We start from the raw sequence: 18,551 nt of genomic DNA, 5'->3' as shown, positions 1-18,551 counted from the left end.
GTTTTGAGAAAGTCCGAAGAGTTTTTGTAACGACTCAAATCTTTTAAATTTTGTGGCTTTGATGCGCTACTACACTGTTGTTTCGGTGAGAACTTCATTTGTTTCTGCCACCTAGGGTACAACGGAAAATTGCTTCTCGTTTTTAAAAGTATCCGAAAATTAGAACTATTTAAAAATATTCGTTTTCTGTCGTAATGAATGTTCAGGTCAAAGCTTCTGAAGATAAAGAAACGCGGGAAAAGATAAATTGAATAAAACTTGTCTTAAAGAATATTTCTTAGGAGTACAATCATAAGAGAAACTACACATAATTGGAACTTCGCGTAAATAACAAATGTCACGTAAATAACAAATGCAGAGGATTGTTTTTAAGAAAAAGCCAAAAATACTGCTAAGAAACTCTAAAAACAACTGCGACTTTAATAAATATTCTTCTTTTAAATATTGTTATGATTCTAACCATTTATTAACTAGATAAAATGTTAAATATTTTGGTCAAACTTATTTAAATATATGAGATTTGTGCGATAAAAGACGATAAAAATTAAATTGACATAAGACCTTTGTTTGCCAAGTCTTTGATAAGCTACAAAGCTGTTTTTCGGTGAGAATTTTAAGTTTCTCCCACGAAAGTTATAGTTCGTTCACTGGATAGAAACGTTTAAAAGTTAAATCATGGTATTAGTTCTTATCATCAAAATGAAATCCACATGTTGAAGCGAATACTCGAAAAGTCAATTATCTTAGCAATTACTCGCCATTTGATTATGAATGACTATGAACATTGACTTGTAAATAGGATTCGTGCCGGCTTTTAAAGCATAAAAAAAAAGTATTCAACTTCTTTGATTCTCTTTACACTTATGTTTACTTTCAATAGTTGTCGTATTAATATAATGCATATATTCTATTACACAATTCAGCAATGCAACTGAAATGGATCCTTTGAATTTCAATTACGTACGAGAATGAAATAACCGTAAAAGTTTGCAGGCCTAATCACCCAGAAAAAAGTAGTAACGGTAGAAAGAAGATTTTAGAACTTCCGATAGAGACCCAAAATTTGAATTTTGCGTCGAAGTGTAAGCCTAGTGCTGGAAATTCTTAACCTGCGTAAACTCAAAAATTTTTTTCTCAATCCCGCTAAAAAAGTTTTGGAAAAAATAATTTTACTTCATTCCTAGAAATTTTAGCTCAAATTTTACCACGTTAGCTCATTTTAATGAGCTTACGATTTAGTACAAATGTTTAGTGTCAAAACTCGAACTTAGGTTTCCTACATTGCGTAGCTTATTAATTCTCTTTCAAGTGCACAAAATTTCCCCACAATTTTAGAGCAAAAGTATTTCAAGTATTATTGTTAAATATTATGCTCCGTAACTTTAAAAAATATTTCCTTCTCGAAACTATTGTTTTAGAATGATGCATCATGCAAAAATCTCTGGCCAGTATATTGCTACTTTAATTTGATTAGAGTAATAAAAAATAATAGGAAAATTATTTGCATTTCAAAACAGCTTTATGTTTTCAATTCAGAACAGCATATTTTAAAAGATTCATACATATTTTTAATTACGAAAGGGGTTTTATTTTCTAGCTAAACTAATTTAAAAAAATAAGACAACTAAAAAATTAATACTAGAAAACTAATGCAACTAGAATAGGTCTTTAACAAGTAACTAGAAAACCAAAAATGCAGCAGATAATACCTACTGTTACAGTCGTATACTGATTGCAGAATTAATTCACTAGGAGCAGCAAATATTTAAACTTTTACAGCAGGTACTGGTTCGAAATTGAAGTTATTCATGATATAATACGCTCTCCTCTTTTCTTATATTCCATTTGTATATTTTACTGTGTTCGATTTAAAATAATAAAAAAACATGTTTAACGCATTGTGAAAGTAGAAATTAAAGATGAACTCCACATTATCACTAGATTAGAACTTAAAACCATTTTCCTAAAGCGATGCACCGCAATTATTATATTTTAAAATCTTCCAACCAAAAGGGCGTGGGGAGGTGATTGACTTATCTCCCTGTACGTCAATGTTTATATCTATTTATGATTTAATTCTGTAAATGACTAGCCTTTTTAAATAATTTTAAAAGTATGTATGTGTATTTTAAATTATACTCGTATAAACGCAAAAAATGATAAGTCGAAGTTCTAATCATTAATAGAAACAGTATTCTAAAATATTCTTCTTTTAATAAATTTTAAAAGCAAAGTTTATTGGTAAAATCATAAATAACGTTTATTTTGACCTGCTGAAGTTATGTATGTAGTCATTGTAAACTAAGGAAGCCAGTCGTTATGCATTTTACTCATTAATTAGCTATAGGGCCCCTAAAACTGTTGTATACCACAATTTATTTATTTCAACAAATGCATTCTTCTTCTTTTGCCTGTATATACAGTGGCGTGCAAAAGCCTCTGGTCAGTATAACTTTTATTACTTCTATCAACTTTCGGCTGTTTATAGATTCAACTTTATAAAAATGCATAAATCTTTCTAAAGTTAATCTGTGCAGAATGGAAAACATAAAGCTGATTTGAAAAACCTATAACTTTTATGTTAATTTTTACTGTAATCATACCGACCGGAGACCTTTGCACGCCACTGTATCACATATCTCAGCTGTAATAAACAATTTTCCTTAATAAATTCGTGGATTTTAAATCAATATAAATTTTTGTTAAAATCCTATCGCCAGTAATCATAATCATGGCAATAGCTTTCATTTTAGTCGTCATTGCCTTACAGTCATGTAGAAAATCCAACCAACAATTAAGTAATCAAATCTGACTCTTCAGCTTCTTCAGTTCACTTCAGACGCTACCGCTCACTTTATGGTCATAAATGTAGTTAACGATGGACGTAATTAGATGGGGAATGTATGCTTACGTCTAAAAGAAAAATGACTGAAAACATTGTATCGGCAAGGACAAAGTTGAGGAAGTCAATACTAAAATGAGAAATAGAAAACAAATTAAAAAAGACAAAGCAAGGTGTTGAGATAAGGTAAAATAAAATGATTATGTTCTTTCTACTTAAAAAGTGAAAGGGTTGTGCTTATCACGAATTAGAATCCTTGGTTGAAAAACAGAGGGGATGGAAGATATCAGAACACTGTAATATTGAAGAAAGGTCAGTAAAAAGAATGCCGCAAGGTTTATTGTGCATGTCTAAGAGCAATTAAGCACTCAGAAAATAGTTAAAATGCTCAGGAAAGTCGTAACTTTGAGATTCCTACGAGCCTTGACCTTTTAAATCGTGGTCTAAGATTCAAGTTACTTTATTTTTTCATAAATAGAAAATCACTTTTGGCATTAACAGTATAAGTGTACACCGATTAGCAAAGTATATTAAATACGTTTACTAACAGCACCGAGTAAATAAATAAAAACAAGCAAATCATTTTGACCTCACACTTTATGAACTTAGTACCTTTTTTAGTTTGAAATTATAAATGTAGTCAGCATAAGGCAAAAGAGAGACGCATGTATTAAGATCAGTGGTCGGAAACACTACATTAATTTTGCAGTTAACTGCAACTACTTTATTAAAAATCTAGTTAACTATAACTATTTTTTTTAAAATGAAGTGACTACAAACTACATTTGAAGTTTCGTAGTCTACATTTGGGAGACGAACTTAGACGGAGAACTTAATTTATACCCATGTCTAAAATGGTTTTGAATAAAAAAAAATTCTTGAGGAATTGAATGGACAGGAGGAATCATTAAAAGTTATGTATACATGAACCATTAAGTTATTCTAAATCTTTTCTTTTCGAATTGGTTCTTTTAACCCTCAAATTTTTCTGCCTTTCTCGACAAAAAAATAATTGATTTAGGAAATGATAGAAAATTATCGAATATTTGCAATTTTTCAAGTTCCTTTATTTTCTCTAAGAAATAAAGTCCATCGAAACTTACGGAGAAAATATGTTCATTTCCATCGATTGAAGTAATATCAATGTCTCATGAGTGTGTATTCGCATTTGAAAGGAAGGCCAGAGTGATAAATTAGCTACTAGTCATAAGGACTAGCATAAATGTAAGTTTAATACGTAATTCTTATTAACGATTGGCCACAGGGTCATTCTCATTGAGTCTATTGAAGATCCCGCAAAGATTCGTACCAATCAGATTCGAAAAGTTAGTTGAGTTTCAACCTTGTTTCTCTACTAAAGTAACATTAAAAGTAGTTACCAAGAATAGCAAACAAACCATTTATTTTGTATAGCACCATTTACTATTCTACTTTTTCAAAAAGTAGCGCAATGCAGTACTGGCTCCAAAAAAAAAAAAAAAAAAAAATAGTGACTACAGTAGTTTTGATGCTTGTATCACGCTGTGTCACACTAATCATTTAGATGTAGAAAACGTGAGAAGCCTTGAAGAAAAGTATTATGCATACTTAAGATAAAAGGAGTTTTGAGCAACCATGCACCATGTTCAGAATTAAATATTTCAAAATTCAGAAAAGAATATTTCAAATCTTCAGATATTGCCTAAAGAAAATAATAATTAATAAATAATTAATAATTAAAATGCACTGCAATGTGATAAGAGAATTACGCGATATGCAACTATGAACATCATAAGTGTAATCTACCTGCAAAAATGCTGTAAAATATTTAAGAGGATCACATGCAATAAATTAAAAATTTCAATTTAGCATAAATTTTCAAGCACCTTTTGTAGCGTAAATTTTATGCTTCTTTTAATCACCGGACTATCTGGCTGATACTAAATTAGCGTAGACCAGTATTTTTTATAACTTCTACTATACGACCAATGCATCTTAACCTGTTCAAATGTTAAGCTAGTATGGATATAGTGTTGTAAACTCAAATTCATTCAGCTATATTCGATATAATGTGAATTGTATTCTGGCGTACTGAGAACAGATGTAAAACCAATATTTTCTCATATTAAATTAGTTTTCGATTTTACTGTAGTTTATAGTCATTTTTAACTATTAATCTCCTCAATTATCTCGTAAATATAGTTATTTCTTCTATTTTTTTAAAGACTTTTTCATCGCTATGCATATTACTGAATATTATTGAATTTTTCATTGTAATTTAACTTTTTAATAAATCATGAGCTCTGGAAAAGTTGGGAGAAAAAAATCTTAGTTAGCATTTTAAAGTTTGTATTATTATTGAAGTAGCAAATTATTATTTTTTTTTAATGGCGGGCACTTGGAACTATTGTCCATTGGCCACAAAAAGTGCCAGAACTGCTAACTCTCTTTTCGTTACCCAGTGGGCACCTGTGGCAAAGCCACGGCGGTGGAGCAGCGTCGCCCACGTCACACTACCACAACCCGTTTATAGGGCGGGTCTCATTCACACACAAAGGAGAAAGGACATAGAACACAGATAGAGAGAAAGAAACATCCATGCCCAGAGTGGGATTCGAACCCGCAGCCACTGGCTCCGCAGTCAGGCACGCTAACCGCTCGGCCACCTGGCAGGCGAAGTAGCAAAATTTAACAAAAATGTTTATACCAAAAATATTTCATATTTATAGATTAATTACTTCAAAATTCATGCGGATTCAAGCATGTAGTAAAATTGAACGGTTAAACCTGTTGTTGTTCAAGTTTTTTACAAACTTTTTGAAACTACAAAAAATAAATAAGTAAACGCTCAAAAGCACATCTTAGGTCTTAGTGGCCCTGAGCCACTAAGTAAATAATCTCCAAAAACATAATAATTATCATTTCAAATTTCTTGCTGCGAAACATGCTGCTACTTTGACGGAAAGAAGTTTTATAGAATTACAACCACAAAATTAAATGTTTAAAATCTATAAACATGTAACATTAAACCACACGATATCTATAACCAACTTATACTGAAATTATATAAAACTTTTAAAAACATTTTTTTTAATATTTCCAATGCAGCAGGCGATGCAGACATTATCTTAACACCGTACAGAGATCAAAAGAAAAGAAAAATACATATACAGAAAGAGATGAAATATACAAAATACAAAAACAAAATCAAAACATCAAACACAAAAATTAAATCAAGAATTTAAATTGAACAAAAGGTCTTTGGCCTCCCAGTATCGGGAGTAGATGAAGTTTTTTGTGAGAACTGAACAGTTGAGGAGATGTTCAGCATTCATCGTCCACTATTTTAAGACGGAAAAGATGAGCGTATAAGCCATCGTGCTTGGTAGCAAGACGAAATTTTAAAAACATAGAATGATACAATTTGCTTCAATTTAAAATTAACCTGAACAACAGAATTAAACTGCGCAAAAATTTTTGCTGTCAGAAAGTTCAGGGCCGTGGGGGATTTTCCTGTTCCCACCACTACATGGCATGGCTCTGAAAACACTATAAATTTTAGTATAACTTTAGAAATAATATTAAATTAAGAGAAAAAAAATATTAATAAAAAAATTATTAAAAGAAAAAATATATACTCAAAAGATTATTATTTATTTAAATGGTAAAAGAATAAAATCGTAACTGGACGCACAAAAGCAAGATATGGCGAGATCAAAATAATACAACTCAAATGCTACCGGAGTTACCATTATCTCCATCCCTGTGATATTGTTCGTGTTTTGAAAACCATTAACGGATTTGAAAGCTTCTCCGAATTAATGTTCGTTTTCATCAACGTGTTAAAGAGTAGTGAATTTTTTAGCGAGTCCATCGATCTTTTGCATTAGTCCATTTAGAAATGAAACAAAACACACATTTATGTAGCTAAAGCATGCCACAATTCCCGCCTAGTGGCAAAAGTGAATAAAGGGCTCGAATACCTAAGCTCGCTAATTCGGAGTCTTTTCTTTCTCTGAGATTGAAATTTTCCGACAACATATTATTACTCCTGGTTTGGCCTCGTAATGGTGGATTGTTTTCATTCTTTCTTACAAACGATAATCACAGATGAACCTTTTATTATATGAAAATCACGTGTTGCTTCTTGGTTGATGAGAAAAAGAGCATTAATGACAAGTATACTTTGAGGTTCAAACATGTTGGATTTTATCGAGATTGGGAATTAGCAGAAGCACCAGGTGATATTAATATTGCTTAACTGTTCGTCAAAAGTCAAATACCCTTTTGCAATCTCATTTATTTCTGAATCTGATTGCTTCAAAAGGAAAAGTTTTTATTCTGAAGTTCTTTTAGTTATAATTTTTTAAAAAAACACGATTGACTGGAAAATTTTAGAAAAATTTGCACAATTCGGGTACTTAGAATTAGATTACGGTACGAATTTGGTGCAACCTTAATAAGGGGGTAAATTCAACCACGCTTGGAGGATAATATGGTATTATTTTATTATATAAAAAGCATACTAGATGATGTTCGTCAAGAGCTAAATACCCTTTTGAAATATAAATTATTTCTGAATCTGATAATTTTAAAAGAAATCGGCAAAACTCTGAAGTACTTTTAAGGATAAATTTTTTAAAAAAAACTATTTTTTGAAAAATTTGAAAATCGGTTCACTATCTAACATAATGCTAGTTTTTAGAAGTAAAATATGATGAAATATGCAGCATCTTCGAAAGGGTGTTAAGTGGCTTGCACGATAATATGGTATCCTTTTAATCTTTGAAAGTCATATGGCTGATGATAAAATAAAGCAATTGTTAAAGGAATACTTTGATATTCAAGCATTGCGGACTTTATCGATGTATGAAAATTAACAGAAAGACTAGGTGATATAACTTAACTGTTCATCAACGATTAAACACTTTTTTTTAAAATCTCAATTACTCTTGAATTTCATTACCTTAAATGAAAATGTTTTTATTTTGATGTTCATTTAGGATAACTTAGAAGAGAAAAATGCAATGTTAGTATATAAAAATGAAGCCCAAAATAATCGTATTCACTCTTTTATGAAAAGTACATTAAAATTCAGGTTTTGAGAATAAATTGGAATAATTTATTTTAAATTTCTATAACTTGATTAAAACATTAAAGTAATATAAAATTTAGTGGAAATCTATTGAATAGCTTGATTTGTATTTGAAATTTAGTATATCTACATTTTTTTAAATCAAATAATCCTCAAGTTCTGATTATTTTCTAATTTTACCTTTATTAAGGATATCTTCGGTTTAGTAACAATGAGATTCTGAAAAGAATTTATTTTGAATAGTTTGCTGTATTACTTTCTTCGCTCCTCATGCGGCATTTCATTCAAGATAGTACTTGAATTAAAGAAATAAAAAGAAAAGATAACCGATCCAGACGCCTAATAACATAACAGAGCTCTATTAATGTCAGATTGACAGATTAGACTAACTAATCTGTCAAAATCTCTTAGTTTATTTATTTTAAATGGTCTCACCGATATCGTAATTATCTATTATTCGATTCGAATAAATTGACCTTCATGCATTATTTAATCTTTTCTTACTTCAGGAACCTGCAAAGGTATAAACAAATCCCGGTTAAAAAATTATTCATATTTATCATTTAACTGGCCATTGGAAGTTTAAAAAAATTTTTTTTCGTGGTATATTCATAATCCAATAATTTATTATTTTTATGTATAATAAAGATAATGATGCTCTAAATACTGAATTTTGAGAATAAATGTTTTAAATTAAACATCAAGTTATTTTTCCTAAATGTTGAAAGCGTTATTTGAAATAACATTAGTCTGAATTTGAATCTTTTTTTGTGTTGTATGTAAATATCTTTAAGATGAGTTTAATTTTCTTACTACTATTCATTTTTAAAATAAGAAAAAAAATTAAAAAAGAAGTTGATTGCGAAAGTAATTAGACCTCAATTGTTATTAATTTCTATTTTAATATTAAAATTTTAAGGAAAAAAGAAAAAGAACTATAATAATAGTTTTTTGATCCAGGGCGAACATAGGATATTTAACTCAATCTTTATAATCATATTACTTATTTTGGTTAACCTAGAAAAATTTTAAGCTGACAAGATATAATAGCTTATTTCTCACTTGTTTGCATTAAAACTCTTCACTTACATTTTATAAAATAGCTATTAAATTGGCTGTTAATTTTTTTTTAATAATTAATTATGCAGCAATAATTAAATATTTAAAAAATGTTATAGTAAATTATTGTGTCTAAAGAAATGTGAAATATTTATTTACTGATAAAAATAACAAATATGAATATAAAATGCTAAATAAATTTAGTTTGAATTAGTAAAATGAACTATCAGAACACTATTCTATTGTTCGTTTTTTTGTTTGTTTCTTGGTTTTCATATTTTGTGTAATTTTCTTTTTTCCTTCTATCTTTTCTTCTCTTTCTTCTTTTTTAATTTCTTTTTCTCTTCTAGACATCCTCTTTGATTGGGGTATCTGTTAAAATTCCTGATTGGGAACATTCAAACATCACGTAAACATCACCTAAAGAAGGAAAGTGATTTGCTTATTTTTAATGACAGGTGAGGAGGAGTGTTATGAGCAATACTTATGCAAGACATTTTAGTCTTCTTATTTTTAAATTCTTTTTAAAATGCAAAAAAAATATGTATATATATATAATAATAATTAAATGAATTTTTTCAAGGAGTTTCGATATTTTATAAAATGTACTAAAATAGAAAATTTGTTTCATGTGAAGAATTTAATCAAAAAATTCTTTAAAATTAGATTACCTCAAGTAAAAGTTTAAGTTTAAGTAAAAAACAAGGGGGTGGGTGGGTGGATGTTGCGTCTTACATAAGCGTGGGACGATTTTTACAATTTGCTTATTTTTGCTGACAAGAGGGTAGGATGAGTCTAAAATTGCAGACACGCCTTCGTATTATTTAAACGGTCCCTTGGAAATGAAGGGACAAATTTTTCCCAAGAAGCCATTTTGGAGAAAAATAATTAAAAAGAGATAAAAATACGTAGGAAAAAGAAACAAATTAATATACTGGATTTTGGTATACAGTATAGTTGTAGTGTTTAACTATTTAAATACACGTCAATGATAGATGGTACATGAGAAAAAAAATACAACAAAAAATTACTCCTCTAGAGGAAAACGCAATCAAATATGCCTCTTAGCAAAAATAAAATCACATAATTTGGCCTTCTTAATCTACATTACATCATTAATATTGATTTATTTTATCGAAAAAACATACCAAAACTTAAATTATTCTATAAAAACTAGATTTCAAAGATCGCAAAATAGGAACAACATATAAAATGCTAGTTTTTCAATTATTTAAAAAATAAAAATATTTTTAAGATTGAAAAAGAATTCAATTTCCACGCAAACATAAATTTTAAATAAACAGAGTTCAAAACACCAGTTTAAGAAAATTACAACAGAGCAGCAAAATGTATTTGATTTTCTTAAATTACTTAATAAATTATTAAACTTAACGAAATAATAATTATGAATTAATAATAAGACCGAATAATTAAAGACTCTAATAAATTAATTTTTAATGACGAGTAATATTAAATGGTAATTACCCGAAAATAATTAAAACACTTAAATTAATTAGCAGGTCTTCTCTTTGATGTAATGATATCTTGAGCTTGTGGGGCATAAAAAAGATACATTTAGCAAAGGGTGTGTCAGCAAAGCTCTACTTTATTTGTTTTCATGGCAATCGTTTCATTTATCTTATAAAGTCTAGAACAAATGATATATCTCAATTGCTCATAAAAATGACTGCAACTTCAGCATTACTCTGTAGAAGAAGGTTTGGTATTAAACTCAGAAAATATCCGGAGGGTTTTTGGAGTCAAATGAAATCTTACTAATCAGCGGAAGATTGATACCCTTCATTGTTTATATTTTAATGTTTTTATTTTCCCATTATTTGTCTTCTTGTAAAATATGTAAATCAGAACACTCATTAAAATTTCATGGAATAAATCAACGGAAAACGATTATGTTTGGTTATGGATCTCCTTTCATTGTATGGTTAATAAATTTGTCATACACTGATTAGTATTTTGCAGTCATTTTATTTTAATATTTTTTTTTGTGCGGATCTTCAAATTATTGTTTAAGGTTTTTGGAGTTATTATTTATATTTTGTTTTTGTTTACTGGATTTCAGAAGATCGATAGTACTTAAGAAAGCTACTAAAGATCTAGTTTTGAAAAACGTTTAAATGTTTTTCTTTATATCAGAGATTCTTTACGTAATAAAAATAAATTCATTGTACTCTGTTAATAAGTGGAATAGTAATTAAGTTTAACGACTCAAGTTTAGCTGAACACTAATTTAAATTCCATATTATAAAACAAGGGAAAACGATTATATTAGAGATGGATACCGAATATGGTTTAATTTTTGTTAATAGTATTCAGTATTTCTAATACTGATTAGTATTTTGCAGACTTTTGATTACTATAATTTTTTTTAAAATTATCCTTTCAATGCTAAAGGTTTTTGGAGTTGTTTGTTTGATTTTGTTTTCTGTTTAGTGGATTTAAGAAGATTGATGATACTTACAGAAAGCTACAATAAAAATTAAATTTTTAAGGACGATGAAATGTTTTTATTCATAGCAATGATGGTTTATCATAAAAATATGTCTCATGTTGTTACAATACAATAATTAAATTTGACAATTTTATAGAACACTTATCAAAAATTCATATTATAAATAAAAGGAAAACGATAATGCTAGTGAAAGATACCGCATATTCTTTGGTTTTGGTTTGCAAAATTGCGCATTTTTAACACTGATTAGTATTTTGCAGTCTTTTTATTTTTTCATTATTTTTAAATTTTAATTTTATTGCTTATGGTTTTATGGAGTTGTTATTTAGGTTTTATATTTTGCTTAGTGGATTTCAGAAGAGCGATTCGATTCTTAGAAAGTTTCGTTTTAGTTTTAAAAGATTATTAAATGATTTTTACCGCACAGGATAATACTATAACTTGTTTCCTAAGTTTAAATTCGATTGCTTCAAAATAGAATCTTTTAAAATATTTCACGGAGAATAAGGAATCAAAATTTGACATGCACTAACACAAATTCTTATAAATTGTGGAGTGTATCACGTCATTCAAATTCGATGTGATGCTATTACGATGCTTAACTTCACCCTATTTTTGAGCAAATCAGTCCTTTTATTAGACAATAGTTCGGATTTAAATTTAGCAAAAATAAAGTTCAATTTAACACCTTATTATTACCTTATTTTATTTTATAACCGGTGTTGAACAGTGGCCATTTTTGGGTTTACTACTATCAAATAGCCCCTGAGCCCAGTAATTTTGAACCCAACCCCAAAGACAAGAAAACTTCTGAAACAAGCATTGGAGCGAACTAGCCTTAGTGGAGGACTTTTTGATGGAACCCGCACATGCTTTACATAAATAAGAGGACTCCGAGTCTCTCACGGTTTGTCCGATGTCAAAAGGATTCCAACCCATGATCCGTCTACCAATGCGTAGATTTTACGTCAGTGCTGTGACCAGTACGAGCTGAAGATAGAATTTTATCTGCCACTGCTGGGGTTCGAACCTAGTTCACGTCACTGGGGGGGGGGGGGTGAGCGTGTTATCCGCTGATGAGCGTGTGACCTCCGCATTATGGTTGCAGTAAATTGATGCGTCATCAGTGTTCGAAGTTCCGGTGTTATGGTTTTACGTTGTTCTAATTTTTCTGTGATTGTATGAATGCTCCCGGTGAACTATTTTATCATGAAACGTAAAAAACTGCCTACTTAAGAAACAATTTTTTCTTTTAAATGTTCTGTTTATTTTTCAATAGATAACACAAGGGAGCATATTTTTTTTTCTGTTGCAGGAGTTTTTTTTCTTTTTTTTTCTTCTTTTTTTTTTTTTTTAACGAATCTTGAATATTTTCACTTCACTGATCTTAAACTATAATCGGTATCCCTCTCCAAGCTACATTTTTTTATCTTCTTAGCTTGGCATTTTTAGATTATTTTTTGTTGATATGTACAAGTTTAAAAACCGGAGGTCGCATGAATGTTGCAATAAACTACTATTGGAGTTAGGACACACCGTCAGAATTAAACTTACACAGGTCCTACTACGCTGGGGTGGAGCTTCCCTATCATGAACTGTTCCTTCGTGTGCTTCTGTAGAGGTCATAATAGTGAAGTTCCCCTACTCGCGTACGACCACATTTCCGGGTATGAGTTCCTATGCAATTTTAATCCAAATGATGTTCCCTAACTCCCTCAGATGTTTGTCGTAATATTTATGCAAACCTCTATTATAAAAGACCATTTTTAGATTTGCACAATTCGACAAAAAATGTCATAAAATCTATAGCTTCAGGAGCAAAATTAATTACAGATTTGAAATCCCCATATCTAAATTAAGCAAGATTTGTACAATTTTTTCACCTGTGTAATTGTCGTTAAAACAAAATTAAAAATTTTCTTTAATAATAGTTGATTTCAAATGTATTAAATCTCCTCAAATAATTTTAAAATCATAATTTAAATTAGGGGAGAGTGGGGCCAATTGTAACAGGGTACGAGTGTAACAGAGCAAAAATCTCGAGTGTCGGGTTCTATATTTGGTTCCTAGGTGGCGCGCAAGGTGTATTTAATAAATCTCCATGTACACCCCTGCTGGCAACCATTTTTATGTACTTTTGAAAGAGTTACATCACAAAAGACATTTTCACGCTACATAAGTACTTTTCTTGGTATTAGAATATTATATTGTAGCCAAGTAATCTTGTTTAAACAAATAAAAATTATTAACCGAATATGTAAGTGGACACCTTAATTAACATTTCAGGAAAAAATATTAGTTTTGTTAATTAACTAGCATTGTTTTTAACAAATGAAGCTGAAATGGCGTCTTGGGGACGATAGTAACAATAAGTAAAGGGACGATTGTAACAGCTGAAAATAAATAATCTTATGTTTACAAACCATTACTTAACTCTTTAAGAACACCCAATAGTTTCCTATATCATTTATATTATGTTGCATGTGCATTATCTTATTTGTCACCTTTCACGGCATAAATTAAAATTTTTAACCCCTTAAAGTTAAAAGTTTAATCCTTTAGGTCTCTGCTCATTATTATTTTTACTCCTAAAATATCACTACTATTTTGATCAATAAAAAATATATCACAACTATGATAATATGTATAATTAACTATGTTTTAGTTGAATTTAAGAACTGTTACAATTGACCCCGTAAGTGGGGACAATTGTAACAAGTACACGACTGTCAAAAATTGTTAATAACTAATATAATAACATTTAAAATAAGATTTTTTTTCTAGTAGAGAATAGTCTACTTTACTCGTCTGTCAATTAATACTAATAATATATTGGATTTTTTGTTAGTTAAAAATAGTTAAGTAAAAAATGTAACAATTGGCCCCACTCTCCCCTACTCTAAAAGAAGATTTTCTCATTTTCCCGAAAAGGAAGACTGATTTCACTATGAAAAGTAACTCAATTACAAAGTCCACACTAGTTGCTACAAATGAAAAGTTTATTTGCATCTAAAATAAAATATTATTAAATACAAATTCTGAAATCTGAAACACGTTTCGTTCATTGAAGTTGTAAATGTTGACCTTCACTATCATCTTAGTACATTTAAAAACCAGTTCCAAAAACCACTATAGAAATGCCGCCAAATCTGTCCTTCAGCAAACTTTATTCCAAACGAAATGAAATGGTAATCACCATTGCTCAATCAAATTAACCAACCATTTAGTTTTCAACAGTTGTCCCTTGTTCGTTTTTCATGTCTTCATTCTAGGCCAAATGCTGATCTCGAAAACTGGCTACTACTGTCAGCGAATAAAACAGTTGTCGAGGTGTAGTAAATCACAGATCCGCATCAAAATATAAAAAAAAAATTGCTCGGCACGTGTGTAAAATATTAACTAAGATCACACTGCCTCAGGTTGGGGTCAGTGTGTATGTGTTATAAGTATTAAGAAGTGGTTTCTCGGGTTGCTCATTAACAATAATTGTGCGTATTTTTTTTTCTCTCCTGTGATGCTTTTTGAAATATGATTAATGATGTTGTGCGGCGAGATTGTGGAGGTAGTGACTATGTGAATTTAAAATTCCGTAAGCATATCTGTCAATTATATGTCAATCCACAGGCGAGCTAATACGCGAAATTATAAATTATCTCATGAATCATAATACGCTGAGTGTGTTTGGAGAAAACTTAATGAATAATTCACAATTTCCTGTATTTACGAAACCAAAAATCTTTATTTATCTATCGGTTGACTTATTTGTTTTCTCCCCCCCCCCTAAATTAATAAGTGTTTATTTGTGTCAATTTGTGCGTAAAAAATGATTATTAAAGTATAGTGGCAATTGAAAAGTTAATTGAAATTTAATTGCAAAATAATTGATTATATTATTCATTTGATAGTTTCAACGGATATATTGCTTGATAATTTGATATTTCATATTAGGGATTCATATATTCTTTTTTTATTAATGGTTTCAAAAATTGTGATCATTTATCACATATATACATTGAAGCTCGTTTAGGTGACCACCTCTTTTATTCAAATCACGTGTTTATGTTGATTTTAATGATAAAGTACCGAACTGGCGAAAGCAATAATATTCTCACTTTATAAGTTGACCACTTGTCTAAGTGGACCGTCAAATTATTTTCTCTTAAAAATACTAAATTACTCAATCATTTACAAGAGTTTCAGTTATTTACTTGTACAGAAAACTTAGCGTTCTTTTGGAGCCTATTTTGTTAGAAATTTTGGAGCATGTTGAACCATAATATCGTTCCAATTTGCTGCAACCTTAATGTTGCACCAAGTATGTAGAAACTTCTAAAACTTGATTATATGACACAAAGGTTCAACTTGAACCGAAACACGTTTCAATTTCACATCTTATTAAGCATGCAATAACTAATTTTTCTGAGAATGTATTATTAAGGAACTGAATCAGCCCATGCTTTTTATAAAATGAACCTGCTTTTTCTCCCTAAAACCAGGTAAATTGAAATAACTATTTTGAAATAATAACAGCAGGACAATCATAATACTATATTTTTCTTATTTACTTATTTCAGCATAATATTTGATTTATTATTTCGAATTTTGATAATATTATATCAGATACCTCATTACGTCACAGGTCATTAGTTAAAGTAACTATTAAAAAGAAATGCTAATTTGTAGTTCTTGGAGACCATAGTGCATTTTGATTATTCCATTTCAGAAGAATTTATACCGCACAAGAAACTTAAAACACTCACCTCCATTGGTATTTCAAAATTTAGAGAAGTTTCAGGTTCTGAAAAAATGTATTCAAAACATCAAAATAAAATAAATAAATAAAAATAAATAAATATTATTTATCTTCTGCGTAATGCTGCCATATTTTGTTTGCATTTTGATATTTTGGAAAACAAATTCATCATTTGAAGTTTCATAATTTACTCTAGGTTTTCCTGAACTCATTCACTAGGCTTACCTGAACTAAATTAAAATTTGGTAATTTCATGTCACAATGCAGTATATTTAGCATGTTTATATATTTTGCGTAAACAAACCTCATTTGTATTCAAACAATTACCAGTTGCAAAGCGTTATGATCATCAACCCCCCCCCCCAAAGAAAAAAATTACACTTGTAGTGTTAAAATTGTTATTACTTAAGTATTTAATTTTTTTTTCATACCTAATCATGGTTTTTTAGGCTTCTAGACTTTCGATTGCAAACTCAATGTTTTTTTTTTTGTTAACTTTAAAAATAATTTTTAAACATTAGAAATAAGCAGTATATCTTGTGAGACTTGTATATATATATATATATATATATATATATATATATATATATATATATATATATATATATATATATATATATATATATATATATATATATATATATATATATATATATATATATATATATATATATATATATATATATATATTTATTTTTTTATATATATATATTTTTTTTTTTTCCTTCTTCGATCAAATGTTTTTTTTAATTTTATTATATTCGATTCAAGCTATAAGCAATATTTTACATCTTCGTGATTTTTGTTAACTGTTTTATTATTGTACTTTTAAACCTAAACCGCGTTTTAATTCACGCCGGTAAGTTTGATTTCCTTTTACATTTTTCTTTTATTTCATGATTTTTTACAACATAAGGTTTTTTGCGATATCGACACATATAAAGAATAATTTTTAATAAAAGAATAATTATATATATATATATATATATATATATATATATATATATATATATATATATATATATATATATATATATATATATTAAACTTTTTTTCACCAATTTTGTGACAAAAATAAACTATACTTCTCCACTAAATCGACTTCTTACTTTCCGATTTTTTTTTCTTCTTTTTTTTAAAGGAATGTGTATGCATTTATTGAAAAACTAACAATGTTTTAAAATTAAAATAAGAAAGTTCCCAAAAAGTTGGAATGATATAATTTTTTAATTCGTTTTTTGGCAAAAATTTTGAATCGAGCTTTCTGGAATATGGAATCGCTGAATCTTTTACGAGCTTTTTTGTGTATCTCAAAATCATAAAATAATCACTACTCCTTTCCAAGCATTGACATACTACCAAGTTGATTAGAAGATTACTTCGAGATAAAAGTATTCGATGAATAATTGAATTAAATAAATATATGAAGGAATAATTCAATTGTGCTAATTGTGCAAATTTTTAATTTAATTAATAAGTAATTAAATAAAATAATGACGAATTTTTAATTTATAACATTTAGTTTATAGAACTAAACTTAAAAAGAGCTATTAATTTAAAATTATGTTAATCACCTGATGATTAAGTTTAATAATTTGTAAATTCTAATCAAAACACACACATATATTTAAAACTTACTATTCGAAACTTTACTATATACAATGCAAGAAATTGAATATATTTGAATAATTAACTAAATCAAATAAAATATGCTATTTTGCACCTGTTATTAAAATTACTTTTCTTTGGTTTACTTGAGAGTCATAAATATGAGTAAAAAAAAATCATGAAATAAAATTCGATCTTTATTGTCCTTTAAATATTTTTTTATCCCTTTATTTATTACAATAGATCTCTCCCCATCTTCAAGTATTACCATGATATTAAATCGCCTAATAGAAAGAACTATCGCTGCTTGAAAAATTACTTTTATTATTGTTCTAAATAAAATAATAATTTCGCATTTTCTCAATGGAACCAAATAAATTGTTGACTTATGTTTCATTATAATTTCTTTACAATAGATGGCAGCACGTGTTACTAAGAATATTTTTTAAACTCATTTACGAATTTCTCAAGTTAAACTTGTAATTTGGAATTCAAACTTCCAGAAAGGGAGTATTTATCATTTATTTCCTAAACCCATCCTCAATGTTGTTCTACTTCATCGTAATTTATAGTTCATCACAAAAATATTCAAAACTATTCGGGGAAAAACTTTTTCATTTCATTTCATATCATTTAAGAATATTCCGGGCATTTTTAAAAGCAAAATCTTGTCAACTTCCGAACACTTATTTAGTACTCGGAATTTTTATTTAAAACACTTTGTATTTCACTTATATTTCGTGAA

The sequence above is a fragment of the Parasteatoda tepidariorum genome, chromosome 11, assembly GCF_982258835.1.
Source record: "Parasteatoda tepidariorum strain Cologne lab strain chromosome 11, Ptep-v5.0, whole genome shotgun sequence".
Classification (NCBI taxonomy): Eukaryota; Metazoa; Arthropoda; class Arachnida; order Araneae; family Theridiidae; genus Parasteatoda; species Parasteatoda tepidariorum.
Note: the sequence above shows the minus strand (reverse complement) of the source record.